Genomic DNA, 17,471 nt, shown 5'->3' with positions numbered 1-17,471 from the left:
AATATCTACTTTATAGTATTGTAAGGATAATAAGGTAATTACTGGTTACATATCACTGCAAGATAACTAAATCAACCTCATCATGCATTCGCATATGTTCTCTTATCCATTATACATGTTTTTAGAACTTAACCCTCTCTGTCAGACTTATTTTATTACCTATAAAGTTTTGTGAGTCAAATATAATGAGAATATTTTCTAAAGATATACAAATAGAAAACAAACGTAGCAAAAAAATTGATCTAATAGATAATAAAAATGGACCCCTATTAGATTAATAAAGAGTAAAACAAAAGGATATTACTAAATAAGACAGAAAATTTGAAAACATGGAAGCTCTATTTGGTCAAAAATTTCTGAACAACTTTTAGAAAGCGATTTGCTGTATTCATCAAATTATGTCCATATTCACGAGCTGATAATTGTATTTCTAGGAGTCTATCTTGAACAATTTCTTCCCTAATTCTGTAACATAAAATTAAATGCATACATATATATATATATATGTACATTAGAAATGAACTGTAGAAAATATAGCCTCATGAAGAAATGGGTAAAGCAAGTCATAAGGAGAAAATAAACTGTTGATTTTCTCAGTGCAAGAGTGTCATCTGAACACCTACTATACCCACAAAAACTGAAAATTAAAATTAAAAAATTAATAAAGTGTCATCTGAAACAGACTGACATTGTTTCCTCGTTCTGAGAAAACGTTGCTCCACTCACATAATGAGCTAGAATAATTCTGATTTCAAAATTTGAATAGGGTCATATAAGAAGGAAAAATTATAGGCCAATCTCGCTCAAAAACAAAAATACAAAATTCCTTTAAACACAGAGCAATACAAATTCAGGAAAATAGAATAATAAAATAGTATCCATTTGAGATCACACAGCAATGCAATGTTGATGATGAACTGAATGAACATTTGATAATAATTTAATACAATCCACTGTATTAACAGAATAAAAGAAAAACTGTATATATAATATATATATAGTTAACTTCAATAGGTGCAAAAACTGTTTAAAAATAATAATTATTGTTGTTAAGAAAACTTTCATAAAGAATATAAAAAGTATATATGGCTGAAAAGTTTAATATCAGCCATAAGCACACAATGCTATCTAGGAATGACACTGTTATTTACTCCACTTATTTGAAATATCAACACTGAAGGTAAAAATAATTTTAACAAAAAAGCCAAAAATGTAAACATAAAGTAGAAGGAGGTGAGGTTCACAGCACATGAGGTGAGGAGGTGAGGTTTACAGCACATCTAATTCAAAAGGACTTTAGAGGCCAACTAGTTGAGTGGTTATCAGATTCATCTGATCATCAAAATCCCTAGAAATTTTTTTTCCTTTTCAACTTTTATTTTAGATACAGGGGATAAATGTGTAGATTTGTTACAGGGGAATCTTGTGTGATGCTCACACATGTGATGGGATCCATACTCTAAACCTCACATACTGAGTATGGATCTCACAGGTAGTGAGCATAGTACCTGATAGGTGGTTTTTAAACCAAGCTCCCTTTTCACCCTCTAGTAGTCCACAGTGTCTATTGTTACCATATTTATATTTGTATGAGCTCAATGTTTAACTCCTAGTTATAAGTAAGAACATGCAGTACTTGGTTTTCTGTTCCTGAGTTAATTTGCTTAGGATTATGGCCTTCAGCTCTACCCATGTTGCTGCAAACAACATTATTTTATTCTTTTTTATAGCTGCATAGTATTCCATGGTGTATATTTACCATTTTTATAAATCCAAACTATTATACCACTGATGGACATCTGGGTTGATTCCATGTCTTTGCTATTGTGAATAGTGCAGTAATGAGCATACAAGTCCATGTGTGTTTTTGGTAGAATGATTTATTTTCTACTGAATATATATCCAGTAAAAATGGTAAAAGAAAAAACACCCTACAAAATAGAGTGTTATGCCACCAAAAATGATAAAGTAAGGAGCTAATCTAAAATCCCTCTTCCATAAAGAAATGAAAAATTGACAAAAATTTACAGAGCCACTGTTTCCATATCCCGGAGATTAAGGAAAGGCTTACAGCAACCCAGGGAACATTTATTAAAGAAAAGTAGTTTGGTTCTTAACAGTAAATACTAAAAAGAGCCCGTTAGGTTGAAGTAAAAGTCCTAGACAGTAACTTGAATACATATGAAGAAATAAAGAGGACTAATAAAGGTAAATGCATATGTAAATGTAAAATACATAAATATGTATTTTATTTGTAATACTTTTTTCTCCTACCTGATTTAGAAGATAACTTCACAAAGAAACACCTACAAATCCACTTGTTGTTCAGCGCAACATGTATAAAGATGTAATTTGTATGACAATAACAGCCTGGAGAAAGGGTAAAAACAGAGCTATATGGAAGCAAAGTTTTAAAAATATTATTGAAATTAAATAGATATTAATCCAAACTTGATTGTTATAAGTTAAGGTGATAATTCTAAGCCCCAGGGAAACCACTAATACAAGATAATTAAAACGATATACTAGCAAACATATGTTTAACATGAAAGAAGACTATAATAAGAAAGAAAAACAGAAAAGATACAAGACATATAGAAACAAATAACAGAGTAGCGGATGCCCTACCTTATTATTAATGACTAAATGTAAATAGATTAAATACTTCAATTAAAAGGCAGATATAAGCAGAATGGATTGAAAACATGACTTATCTATATGACGCCTATAAAAAACTCACTTTTGATTCAAACATACAAATAGGTTGACAGAAGATTCATGAAAAAAATATACAGTATGCCAACAGCCATAAGCAAAAGAGAGTTGGAGTGGATATATCAACATCAGATAAAATGGACTTTATAACAAAACATCTTTACATATATATATATATACATATATATATAATACTTTCAGTTTTAGGGTACATGTGCACAACGTGCAGGTTAAATATGTATACATGTGCCATGTTGGCACCCATTAACTCATCATTTAACATTAGGTATATCTCCTAATGCTATCCCTCCCCCCTCTCCCCACCCCACAACAGGCCCCAGTGTGTGATGTTCCCCTTCCTGTGTCCATGTGTTCTCATTGTTCAATTCCCACCTATGAGTGAGAACATGCGGTATTTGGTTTTTCGTCCTTGTGATAGTTTAATAGGGAGAGAAGGACATTGTGTAATGATACAAGCATAAACCCATCAAGAAGATTAAACAATTTTGTACACATGTGTGTATGTGTTTATTTATTTCATTAAATGGCAACAGAGTCCTAAAATACATAAAGAAAAAACTTACGTAATTCAAGGGAGAAATAGACAGTTTCACAATAATAGACAAAAATTTTAATACTTTTAAGTAGAACACTAAGATAGAAGATCAGCAAGGAAATAAAAGACTTGAAAAACTTTGTAAGTCACCTAGACTTAATGTATTTATAAAACACTCCACCAAACAACAGTAGAATACAATTTCCTCAAGTGCACATAGAACATTCTCCAGGATAGACCATGTATTAGGCCCTAAACCAAGTCTCACTAAATTTAAAAGGATTAGAATCATGCAAACTATGTTTTCTGATTACAATGGAATCAAATTAGAGATCAATAACACAACAAAACTTGAAAAATTAACAAATAGTGGAAGTTCAACAACATATTCCTAATATCCATTGGACCAAAGAAAGAATTACAAGGCAAATTATAAAATGCTTTAAAATGAAAATGAAAACACAGCATACCAAAACATAAGTAAATCTTTGTGACTTTGGATTAGGCAATAATTTCTCTGATTTGACACCTGAAACACAAGTAACCAAAGAAAAATAGATATTTAATTTTATCAAAATTAAAAACTGTTGAGGTTTAAATGACACAATCTAGAAAGTTCAAAGAAAACTCACCAAATGAAAAAAAAAATTGTGAAGTTATATCTGACATGGGTCTTGTATCCAGAATATATAAAGAACTCTCAAAAATAATAACTAAAGACAAATAACCTACTTAAAAATGGGCAATGGATTTGAATAAACTTTTCTCCAAACAAGACATGCACATAACCTTAACCACATAATATTGCTCAACACCATTAGTCATTAATAAAATGCAAATTTAAACTACAATGATATACCAATTCACAACCATTAGGATAGCTGTAAGTAATTTAAAAAATGGAAGATAACAAATGCTGTCAAAATTGTCAAGAAATTAAATTCCTCATCTATTGCTTGTAAGAATGTAAATTGGTATAGCCACTCTGGAAATCTGTTTGATAGTTCCCCAAAAAGTGAAACATATGCCCCAGAAATTCCAATTCTAGTCAGAGTTCATAGGTTTTTATTTCATTTCAGAGAAATAAGATGTTTATCCAAAAACTTGTACACAAGTATTCATAGCAGCAGTACTATCGACAATCAAAACTGAAAATAACCTAAATTCCCATCAACTGATGAATGAATAAACAAAATTTCTATATCCTTACAATGAAATATTACATAGCTATAAGAGGGAATACAGTATTCATACATGCCATAACATGGATGAAACTTAAAAACAATATGCCAAGTTAAGGAAGCCAGACACATTATTATTATGTCATATCACTTATTAGAAATGTCCAGAATAGGCAATTCCAAAGAGTCAGAAAATAGTTTAATGGTATCCAAAGGCTGCATTTAGGGAGAATGGGAAGTAAATGCTAATGGTTGCAGGGTTTCTTTTGGGGTTGTGGAAAATGTTTTAGAGTTAGACAGTAGTGATAGCTGCATAACCTTGTTAACATGATAAAATTTACTGAATTGTACACTTTAAAAGGATAAATTTCATGGCAAATGAATTATAAATCATTTTAAAAGAGAAGTAAACAATATTCATGATTTTTTTCTTTAAAAGAAAACAGTATTAACTTCCACTTCCAGCCATGAGGTACTACTGGATTTAATTTCCCTTCATAATCAACAAGAAAACTGGATAAAATATACCACTACATTGTGTTTAAGCATTAGTCTACATGCAACACAAGACTAAGATCCTTGAGGGAATAAAATATAAGATTAATATTATGATCAACCTAGTTTCCTCCTTGGAGGTACTTTCTACATTTCAGGGCAGCAAAGGCAATTCAAAGCAGAGTACAGTTGACCTGATGAGTTAGAAACAGAAAATGGAGTTCAGAGAGCTGGCGATGGCCAAAATCTACATCCAGGACGACAACAACAACAACAACAACAAAAAAAAAAAAACAGAAAAACTCTCCAGAAGTTTCTATGGGGCCCACTCGAGTTGTTATTGAATAGTAAGATGAATACACAAAGGCTAAATCTTCTAAAATCAAGGAAAAATTTTGTAGAGCTATAAGCTGAACTGTGTGAGTTTACTCAGGAGACGTATGATGTCTGATCAGCCAGAGAAGACAGTCTTTTAAAAATACCCAAGACTGAATGGGTGCGGTGGCTCATGCCTATAATCCTAGCACTTTGGGAGGCCGAGGCGGGTGGATTACCTGAGATCGGGAGTTCGAGACCAGCATGACCAACATAAAGAAACCCCGTCTCTACTAAAAATACAAAATTAGCCAGGCTTGGTGGCGGATGCCTGTAATCCCAGCTACTTGGGAGGCTGAGGCCCAAGAATGGGTTCAACCTGGGAGGTGGAGGTTGCGGTGAGCCGAGATCATGCCATTGCACTCCAGCCTGAGCAACAAGAGTGAAAACTCCATCTCAATAAAAAATAACATAACATAGCATAACATAACATAACATAACATAACATAACATAACATATAAAATAAAATAAAATATAAAGTAAAATAAAATATAAAATAAAACAAAATAAAAATACCCAAGACCCTAGTCGACCCTGGGCAATTCCTTAAATACCAGATACTTCCTTAATACTAAGGTTAAAGTAGCTTAGAGAAGCCTACTCTAAACCCATCCTAAAATATTTAAAAATAAAATGACATAATTAGCCTAGCCCACAAGTAAATTTGCGACTGAACAAAGACTACTACTTTTGAATAAAAAAAGAATCCAGCACTCAGAAATATTTTTAGTGTCCACCATTGATAAATGTAATAAAGCATAAAAATATACATCGTAATGAGTAGAATTGGAAACTGATTCAAATAAGCTCAGAAATTACCAAGATGTGGAAATTAGAATAAAATAACTTTAAGAGAGCTGTCATAAATATGCTCAAGTATATAAATCAAATATATAAACAGAATGAAGAGAGGAATGGAATATATTAACAACATCAAGATTTTGTGAGGTGAAAAATGTTAGACACCACAAAGGAAATTATCAGTAAACTAGAAGACACAGCAATAGAAAATCTCTAAACCAAAGTACAGAGACAAAAATATGAAAGGAAAAACTGAACAGAGTCACAGCAATATGCAAGAGAATGCCAACTGGCCTAACACATATGTAACTGGAGTTCCAGAGGAAAGGATAAAATGGGGACCAAAATGTTCTGAATTTGATTGAAAGTTATAATAAAAAAAGTCAAGAAGTTCTACCAACCTCAAGCGAGATAAATCAAAAGAAAATCACAAGAAGACATATCACAATTCATATGGGAAACTTGTCATACAGAAAATATCTTACAGTAGCCATGGATAAAAGAACAACCATATACTGAAAAACCAGGATTTGAATAACTGAATACTTATTATAAAACAGGATTCGAATTGTTAAAAAAACTGAATGAAAACAACAGAGTTAACACAATCATTTAAGTATGAAAAATATCCTTCAAAATGAAAGTGAAATGAAGACTTTGTAAGTCAAACAAAAGCAAGACATATCATGGTTGATATTATTCTACCACAAAAACGGAAAGTAAAGGAAGTCCCAAATTAAAAAAAAGTAGCAAGGTAGTAGATATAAACCCAACATATCATTTACATTATATGTAAATAGTATAAGAAGTCTACTAAAAGGCAGACATTGCTAGAATGAACAATACAAGCAAGAGCCAACTATTTGCTGCCTACCTTGAATCCACTTTAAATATAAAGACACAGACTACTTAAAACATAAAAAGATGAACAAAGATATACAATACAATGCAAATAGTAATTATAAAGGAGCTAAAGCAGTCACATCAATATCTGACTCTGTAGATTTCAGAAGAAAAAATATAATCAAAAGTAAAGAGAAGCATGTCATATGATAAGGGGCTTAATCAATCATGAAGACACACCAATCCTAATCTGTTTGCACCTAATTTCAGAGTTTAAAATAGATAGAATCAAATATTTCTTATCAAATCAAATCCTCCACCTGACTTGAAAAATAACATAAACATAAAAACCTACAAAAAATGTTTATAGCAGTTTTATTCATAATCACCAAAAACAGAGATAAAGCAACCAAGAAGTCCTTCAATATACAAATGGATACACCAACTGTGGTGGAAATACAATGGGATACTATTCCATATAACAAAGAAAGAGCTATTAATCCATGCAACAAGAAGAATGAATCTTGAATGTATATTGCTAAATGAAAGAAGACAGTTGAAAAGGCTACACTTTGTACAATTTCATTTGTCTCATGTTCTGGAAAAGGCACATCTGTGGGCATGGAAAACAGAAGAATGGTTTCCAGGTGTTTGAGGAGGGGAAGTGGTTATCTGTAAAGGGGTGCACAGGGGAGTTTTGATCATGACACATCTAGACTGTATGGTACTAGAGTCTTGAGTTTTGTATTATGAACCTAGAGTCCCATTAATGCTCAAATTCTTTATTTGAACTCAGAAGTATAAATGTTTGCAAAATTATTTGGAGTCTCTTTACTAGAATCTACTCTGTAGGATACAGTATCTCTATTGTATTAATAAAGCAGCTTTCACTTTTTTACTCTAAAATCCTTGCCCTAGAAACCAAGCACATGGCTCTTGTGAAGCTGTCAAAATGCCAAGGTGTTTGCCGTGTAATATGCACAGTCACATGATGACTCCCCATCAATTTTTGACACTCCCAATAGTGCTTTTCTAAAGCTCTTCGGAAGCATAAAGAATTAGCTAACAAAATTACTCATTGCTTTTTAAAAAAAGTGTTACATCTCTTACAGAACAAAGCATTTCCATTAGGCCTGCTGCTTCTTCCATTTGTGAAATCCTCAAGGTGATGCACCATAATTATTGTGGGCAAACAAATTGTCTCACGTAATTATCCCTGATTAAGGTATTTCTGCTATCACAACTCTCCTCTGGGTCTCTTGGTCACTACAGTCCAGTGACGTCAAATTCCTAATGAGCTTGTAATAATCGTGATGGCTTTTCTTATATCAGTGTGCTGAATATACTGATACTGCAGAGTGTAAAAGGTGAAGACTGAAGTCTGGAAAGACATGGGTTCTCTATCTTTGTCCCTCATCCAATGGCTCCTGGTGAATTTTGTTTTCCTGGGTAGGTGCTGATATTTTAAGGCCAGGGACAGAGACTGAGTCAGAACAGAACAGAGACCGGAGACAGTCAATTATCCTCCGTATTGTTTTAAATTAATCTTTGAATATTCTATGCCCATTTTACCTATTTACCATTGTCCCAATACCTAACTCTGAAGAGTGACTGCTGCCATCACTTTACTAAAACCAGGTGTTTTACGCTTTTGATTGGATATACCTTAATTTCAATATAATATTTTATAATTATTCTTATCTTTGAATTGACTTACTCATTTTGGATCATGTTTTTCAAAAACCGGAGACTGCATTTGGGAGAGGGAATTCTACTCTTTTTTTGAGGAAACACAGAGCACCTGGGAGGGTATGTAATTTGCTTACAACTATAAAGTTATTGAGTGAAAGATAGAATTGGAAAATATATTTTCTATATCCTAGGCTAATACATGTATTTAATTTTTAAAAATTAATATATTCTTTTATCTCAATAACTTTTAGGATACAAGCAGTTTTTGGTTACACTGTTAAATTATATAGTAGTGAAGTATAAGATTTTTAGTTCACCTATCACCCACAAACACAAGTAGTGTACATTGTACTCAAGATGGCTAATACATTTTTGATAGTCCATAATGTCTTTGGCCAGCATCCATTGATTTGAACTTCAGGTTTTTAAAGCTTATAGTTTAGAATGGTCCTTGTTAATCTATGACTAGAAAGTAGTAATATAAACCACTAATGAAATTTAACATTTCTTGCTGGATATATATTCTATTTGTGAACAAAAGCATATCCCATATATAATTCCTTAAAATATATTTTAAAATATTACTATTATGGTAAATTCATTATATCACTACTGCACAAGATGTTTGATTTAGTTATATAATGATTATATATATCTGTCAGAAGCAAGTAAAAAGTCACCTACACTTTGAATCAAGGGAAAGTCAGATGAAAGGAAGAAAACCCTAAATCTTCCCTGATGAAATTTTTGATAAAATAATGCAATATCTTACTACTTCAGAGTCTTTACAGATCCCAAATCATATAAAAATCACTATTATTGATGGTACTTCCTAAAACATTCTCCAGTTTTATAGATCCAGTGAGGCTGAATCCTTTGCAAAATTGTGAAGCAGAAGATTTTGTTTTCAGCATTTCTTCTTTTCAGTCTACTCTTTTTCTCCTTTCAGATTCCCGACTGCTCCAAATGCTCCTCTAGTTGCCTAAGACTTAGATTAAGATACAGCATCCAGACCTGTCTCACCTCCTTGAAAACAACTCAGCTACAGACACCCTGAATCCACTTCTGTCTTGTTTAGAAGTAAATTCTTTATGACTTATCTCCTGAGGGATTGTTCTGTTTTCTTAGGAGATGTGGAAGTAACAACGAAATTCTTCCCAAGCATTAATGACTATAGATTATAGGATAGCTCCACACTTTCCATTTCATCTTAGGTAAGTAAAAGTGTTTTGTCAGCATCCTTCTGAAGACCATGCACCAGCATTTGTCTCCAATATAGTCTATAATAGAGAGACTGCTATTTCTCTGATCTGCATTTGGAGTGGGAGGGGGGTCAGGGGAACAGCAATATTGGCAAGTTTGTGAAAGATACCTATTTGAACTTGTAGAGTTTGGTGGCCCCTGTAAACGATACCTATTTATTTCACTTCATCTATCAGTCATAATATCTGAGATAGAAATATTGAGGCAAGATTCATTTGACAGAATTTAAAATAGGAGGGAACTGAGATTTGCTGAGCACAGCCCTGTATACATACATTAATCCATCTTCAAATTTTCAAGAATTTTTTTTAAAAAACGCCTTTACATAAAACATCTACTTATTGGAAACTCATTCTTGTGTGAGTCAGACCACATAATGTAAAATTATGAGAAAATACTTCTTCTGATCTAAAATAATACATTATTAAGAATGCATACATATACTTAGTCACTGCAGTTGGTTAAAGAATTTTCATTTATATAATCTTTTAAGAAATATTTTTAGTGTCTCTTTGAGGTTAATAGTCTCAAGATTTAATATTTGATGATAATAATCCCTGAATGGCTAAAGGAACTGCTCAGCGTCACACAGTTACCCAATGATACAACATAGAACATTTTAAAATAATAGCTTTGTTTTGACTACAGTACAGCGATTTTATTGGGAACAAAAATACAGTCCATTTTATCTAATAGGGAATGTACTAGGGGTAAAGGGAAGTGAATTCGTCAGCTTGTCTAAATAAGGAAAGGGTTATTAATATTAGCAAATAATTTTTAGGGAGACAAGTTATAAACCTAACTGCCTCATCACCAGTGCATAGCACAGTGCCTGGGGAAAAGCAGGCATTTAAATTTATATAAAGTAAATGAACCAAAAAAGAATGGATTTAGGTAAGAAACAGGTTCAGAGTTCATGTGTTCCACCACTTTCATCTTATATACTAAGAAAGTTCTTGATTGAATCAATTTGCCCAATGTTTTCTCCATGAAAAACAGGGTCTTTTCTTTTTCTGAGCACCTGAAGAAGCCAATGAAAATGGAACAATAGAGCTCTGCAGAAGAGTCAGAAAAGCTATCGGGAGGATGATTCTTATGACTGTCTTTCACACGGTTGGATTGTGTGTCTTAGCCTAAAGACACCAGGAAGTTTCTGTGCTCAGAAATGCCTCCTGATGCCCCTCTCTGCTGCAGCACCCGGAGGGTCTCCATAGGACACTCATTCCTTGTGCTTATGGCTTTGCTCTTTCTGATGGAGTACCTATGAACTCCTATTCGCTGATTTTGTTAGATTTTACTTCTATTCATGCCTTAGGGATTCAATGCAGTATTTACGTCACAGGATTGAAGGGTCAGGACTTCTGGGAAGTGAGAAGAAAGAGAGATTTGTATAATTTTTTTCGGTAGCCTGCTTTACCTTCAAGCTCCACTTGTTAAACTCTTCTAAAAAGCCTAGAGCCATAGTTTTGATATGTGATAATCTGTGATAATACAAGAGTCCTCCCTTATCCATGATTTTGTTTTCAGCAGTTTCAGTTACCTCAGGTCAACTGTGGTCCAAAAATATTAACCTATTTTGAGAGCGAGACAGAGGAAAAAAAGAAACACATTCACATAAATGCTATTTCAGTATCTTGTTATACTTATTTTATTGTTAGTTATTACTGTTCATCTCTCACTGTGCCCGATTTATAAATTAAACTTTATCTTAGGTATGCATGTATAGGAAAAATATAGCTTATATAGGAATCAGTACTATCAGTGGTTTCAAGCATCCACTGGAGGTCTTGGAACACATCATTTGCAAATAAGGGAGAAAATTTGTATTTTTTTGGGAGAATTGGAGATTTGAAATACAGAAGTGAGTCTAAATTTGGTTTCTGGGAGTTAAAATTATTTATCACACGTTCTGTTCTTATAAATAAACCCTCCAGTCTAACCCAAAGAGAGACTTAGCAATTTGCAGCTATGATCTAAGAAGACATTAATATCAAAAATTGCAAGTGGTTAGAAATGAGTAAAATAAAAGACATCCTCTCCCAAGAGCTGATTAAGATGTAGAGAAAGATTCTTCAAAATCAGATAATGTAATGCTCCTTTAAAATTCACATTTTATTTTTTCTTATTTACCATAAAACTTTTCTAAGTTCTAAATAGCTTCTACAAATAAAAATGACATAAAAGGAAGAAAGTTCTGATAACATAGAATATAGAGTAACTGAGTAGAAAAGAAAAATCTTTTTTCCTGCTCTGATTTCCTTAGTAATAAGTAATATAACTCATTAGTTATATTAGTATTTATAGTAAGCAATATAACTTATAAGTTTTTAAGCCACATCACATCAAATGAAATATCAATCATAGCTCAATAAACTGTCTATGGTTAGTAACACCAATGGCTAAGTTTAAAGACGCTTCATACCTTCAGGGATTAATTGAAAGGAACCAGTGTGCTAGATTTCATGATAAAGTAGAACTCCATGAAAAGCTGAATCATAAAAGAGTTCCAATAATATTGGGGCCTTTCAATTTTGCCAGGGTTCTGTACTTTAGTTTACATAATGTTTAACTGTAGAGAAGAAATAAGATATAATCACTTAAGGCAATGATTTCTCCTGTGAGCTCTCTTACACAAATCTAATGCTGTCTCTCTTTCTCTCTAATTTTCATAATTATGCAACTTATGTATAGAAAAGAGAAAAAAGCAAAAGTTCATATTTCAGTAAGTTTTCATAAAGTAGACACTCCCATGTAACTATCAACCACATCAAGAAAGAATATTACCAGCACTTCAGAAACCCCTCCCATGACCACTTCCTGTCCCTTAAGGATAACTGCTATGAGGTTTTTCTACACCTTAGTTTTGCCATTTTTGAACTTCATTTAAATAGACCAATACAGTGTATACTCTTTTGTGTCTAACTTTTTTAGTCATCAAGTTTGTGAAATTATCTTCCTCTGTGGCAGATGTTCAAAAAATTTTTACTATCATTTACTTTAGAAAAATTGGTTTAGATTTTGTCTCTGTAGACTTTTAGACTGGATTTCTGTAGTGTCACAAAAACTTCAGATGCTCAAATTCATTTTTAAATTGTCGATTTTATTTCTTAAATTAATGTATTTAGATATCCCAGTTGGTTGAACATCTCCTTGACAAGTCTCCCCTTTAACCCAATCTTCCACACTTAGCTGTATAACTTGTAATAACTCATGAAAACCCAGACACATACATAGGAATAGGAATTGGAATTCTGAAAAGTTTAAGTGTAATTGGAAAACCAAACCCATGCTCACTTCATTAACTGATCTCTGTTTCTCTCCTATTCATGTAGCTGAAATTAAGTCCCTTCCAAAATTCAATGAATGAGACAAATCATTCTTGGGTGACAGAATTTGTGTTGCTGGGACTGTCTAGTTCAAGGGAGCTCCAACCTTTCTTGTTTCTTATATTTTCACTACTTTATCTAGCAATTCTGTTGGGCAACTTTCTCATCATCCTCACTGTGACCTCAGATTCCCGCCTTCACACCCCCATGTACTTTCTGCTTGCAAACCTGTCATTTATAGACGTATGTGTTGCCTCTTCTGCTACCCCTAAAATGATTGCAGACTTTCTGGTTGAGCACAAGACTATTTCTTTTGATGCCCGCCTGGCCCAGATTTTCTTTGTTCATCTCTTCACTGGCAGTGAAATGGTGCTCCTAGTTTCCATGGCCTATGACCGTTATGTTGCTATATGCAAACCTCCCCACTACATGACAATCATGAGCTGCTGTGTATGTGTTGTGCTCGTCCTCATTTCCTGGTTTGTGGGCTTCATCCATACCACCAGCCAGTTGGCATTCACTGTTAATCTGCTATTTTGTGGTCCTAATAAGGTAGATAGTTTTTTTCTGTGACCTTCCTCTAGTGACCAAGTTAGCCTGCATAGACACTTATGTTGTCAGCCTACTAATAGTTGCAGGTAGTGGCTTTCTTTCTCTGAGTTCCTTTCTCCTCTTGGTTGTCTCCTACACTGTAATACCTGTTACAGTTAGGAATCGCTCCTCTGCAAGCATGGTGAAGGCCCGCTCCACATTGACTGCTCACATCACTGTGGTCACTTTATTCTTTGGACCGTGCATTTTCATCTATGTGTGGCCCTTCAGCAGTTACTCAGTTGGTTCTTGCTGTATTCTACACCATCTTCACATCTATTTTAAACCCTGTAATCTACATGCTAAGAAACAAAGAAGTGAAGGCAGCTATGTCAAAACTGAAGAGTCGGTATCAGAAGCCTGGTCAGGTTTCTGTAGTCATAAGAAATGTTCTTTTCCTAGAAACAAAGTAAACTTATGAGACTGTTACCACTTTAGCCCTGTCTCCATACACTTACAAGTGGATTCACTGTAATCTTAAAGCAAATCAACTTGGCCTGTGGGAAAGGTCAGTTGATTGATTCGAAGCAAACTGTAATGATAATAAAAACTCATGAAATAAACTTTAGTGATTTTAAGTATTCTTTCCCCATTGTATATTTTTTTTAATTTCCTACTTTGTATTCTTTATTTTAAAACTTAAGATATAGACTTTGATGACATTGAGAAAATGACATTGCCTTATAAATAAATGGTTAATATACTATTATCTCTCCCTTTGAAAACAGTACTACTCACACCAACTTTGGAGTAATGATAGGTGCATATCTCCAAGCCACAGAGATAACAGATCTATTTATAAGTATATGATACGTGATATACGGCATGTGATAGATCTAGATACGAATGCATTTTATACTGCACTATATATCTGACAGCACATGAAGACACGTCTATGAATGGTGTGAAAGATACAGTAAAATGTAAAAGGGCATGACTAACCAGCAGAAGGCATTTACATTCAACACTTTCACAAACCCTTCGTCACAGTGGCTGCTTAATATATGTTGTTCATGAAAAACAACCACCTGAACAAATTATTTACTGGTGTGTTATGTATTGGCCTATGTTAACTTCTGTTTAATACTGATAAAATAATCTGGGGAACCAGAGATGAGTTATAATTCTCTACCGCCTATCTTCATGATAGTAGGAGTCTGAATCTTAGTATAAAATATTTCCCCCCTAGATTTTTATGATCTTCTTAGAGTATTTTTATATTAGTACTTGGTAGATATTATAATTTTTTCTATGTGGACTTTTTAATTCAGTTGACGTTTCATTTTTAAATTGCCCAAGTAAGCTCTGAAAATGACAAAACCCTATTTCAAGACCTTAGATTTCATCATAAATTTACCCCTCCTTGATCACTTACAAGGCCAAGACTTTTGGGGATTCACCACTACAGGCTATTTTAGGCTTTTCCTCTTTTATAGCATTCAAGGCTATTTCTATATTTTTTTACTGGGTTCTAGTCACAGTCTGGTATAATGTTAACCAATTGTTTTCCAGACTCAGTCTTTAGAGTCTCCTAAAGGGATTCAATAATTCCTATTAGTGAAGGGAAAAACATGTTTCTGAGCCAAAGCATTCCGAGTTATTTAAGAAATAACAAAATAAAAAGAAAACAAATGTGCATTAGCATTTAAGAAAAAAATTAAATACAAAAAAGTATAAGTAAAAAAAGTAAGTATAAAAACATAGTAAAACTTTTTACAATAATACAACACTTCCAAAATTTTACAATATTTTTGCATATTCTAATTTTATGCATAAAATAAATGATATCTTGTGGTACTAGTACTAATTACAACTGAGTTGACATTGAACAACAAGAAATGTAGTAGTAGTTTTACATCTTTTTAAGCTTTAAAATATCTCTAGGATATATTCATTCCTTTCATTTTACATATGATAAAAATAAGATAAAGAAGCATTAAGAATACGGTGCAATATTATAAAGCTAGAAAATAGCAGAATGGATTTCCTACGCAGGTTTTGTGGTGTTTTGTTTTTTTGGTTTCTTTGACCCAGATGGCACACTTTTTAAATGTATTACTGCTTATAGTAGTACATTTACTGTGTATTATAGTTGGAGTACAGTGTGCCTTGTCCAGAAAATATGATTCTCTGGTTATCCTCTCACACACTTTTTCCTATTCCTAGTATGCAAAAATGTCTCCGAATATTATGTTTTTCACTAAAGAGGGTACCCAAGTTCCTTGCAAAGTTACTCAAATAACAAGAGCTCCGGCTGACTGGTACAGTTTTTCTGTAAACTGGACATTAAAATAAAAGCACGACGGGTTTTTCTTAAAGCACTAACCTGTTCTTTAACAAAAATTATAAAGGCTTAAAAAGAGTCTATAAAAATCTTACCTTACGGTCAGACATTAAAATTGGATAAATATGCCTACAAGGTTTTATTAAAATTGAGTTTAACATTAATGGCACACTAATATAAAGGTGAAATTTAGCTTATCTGGTATAAAATCACACAGGAAGCATTGTCAAATATAAAATGGTGTTTGGCTTTCTTTAGTCTAAAAACTAATAAAAATAGGTGCTAAAGAGAATTTAGAAGGAAAATGGATATTGCTAGACCAGAGAGAAATGTTATCCAAGCCCCTTATAAGGGAGTTCTTGTTCCAACTGCATCAAGGGACCGATTGTGGGTCCCAAGCCATGTGTGATGCAGTCCTCAGAGTTTATGGGTGCATAGGAATTTATACTCTGGCCAAGCAGGTTACAGACAGTTGCTTAGTAAAAGATTACCCTTTGGGGGAAGGAGTCCAGGCTTAAGGCCATTCCAAAGTATCCAGATTGATTACATACAGATGCCTCCAAATTGGTCATCTGAAATATTTATTAGTAATAGTAGATCACCTTACGCATTGGGTAGAAGCTATTCCCTTTTCAAGTACAACTGCTAATAATGTAGTCAAGGCATTAGTTGAAAATATTATACCCAGGTTTAGATTAATAGAAAACATTAATTCAGATAATAGGACTCATTTCACGGCACATGTCATTAAGAAATTATCCCAGGTACTGGATGTAACATGGGATTATCATACTCCCTGGCACTCATCTTCATTAGGGAAAGTAGAAAGGCCTATTACCCTGTTAAGAGTCTGAACTGCTCCCCCAAAAGACACAGGCCTATCCCCTTAAGAGATGCTTTATGGATCACCTTATCTGCATTCTACTACTGATCTTCCTACATTTGAAACAAAAGATCAGTTTCTCAGAAATTATATACTTGGTTTATCTTCCATTTTATCTTCCCTCAGAACTAAAGGTCTTTTAGCACAGGTGCCACCTCTAGAGTTTCCAGTACACCAACATCAGCCTGGGGACCACGTCCCCATCAAAATTTGGAGAGAAGGAAAAGCTGGAACTGGCCTGGGAAGGACCTTACCTAATGCTCCTAACTACTGAAACCGCAGTCCGAATAGCAGAAAAAGGATGGACCTGTTACACCTGAGTCAAGAAAGCGCCACCCCCTCCAGAGTCATGGGCCATAGTCCCAGGGGAAAACCCTACCAAACTAAAGCCAAGAAAAATTTAACTTCCTTTCATCTATTCTGTTACTCCTTCTTCTTTCCTCACTCTATTGCTGACCACCTAGT

At 33.6% G+C, this 17,471-nt stretch overlaps 1 pseudogene; it reads left to right on the top strand.

Moving 5' to 3' along the window:
* The first annotated feature begins 13,208 nt into the window (after positions 1-13,208).
* LOC129394979 (olfactory receptor 4K15-like) lies at positions 13,209-14,252 on the top strand (annotated as a pseudogene).
* Positions 14,253-17,471: the final 3,219 nt, after the last annotated feature.

This window comes from Pan paniscus, chromosome 17 (genome assembly GCF_029289425.2).
Source record: "Pan paniscus chromosome 17, NHGRI_mPanPan1-v2.0_pri, whole genome shotgun sequence".
NCBI lineage: Eukaryota > Metazoa > Chordata > Mammalia > Primates > Hominidae > Pan > Pan paniscus.
The sequence above is the reverse complement of the archived record's forward strand: the minus strand, read 5'-3'. Positions and strand labels throughout refer to the sequence as shown.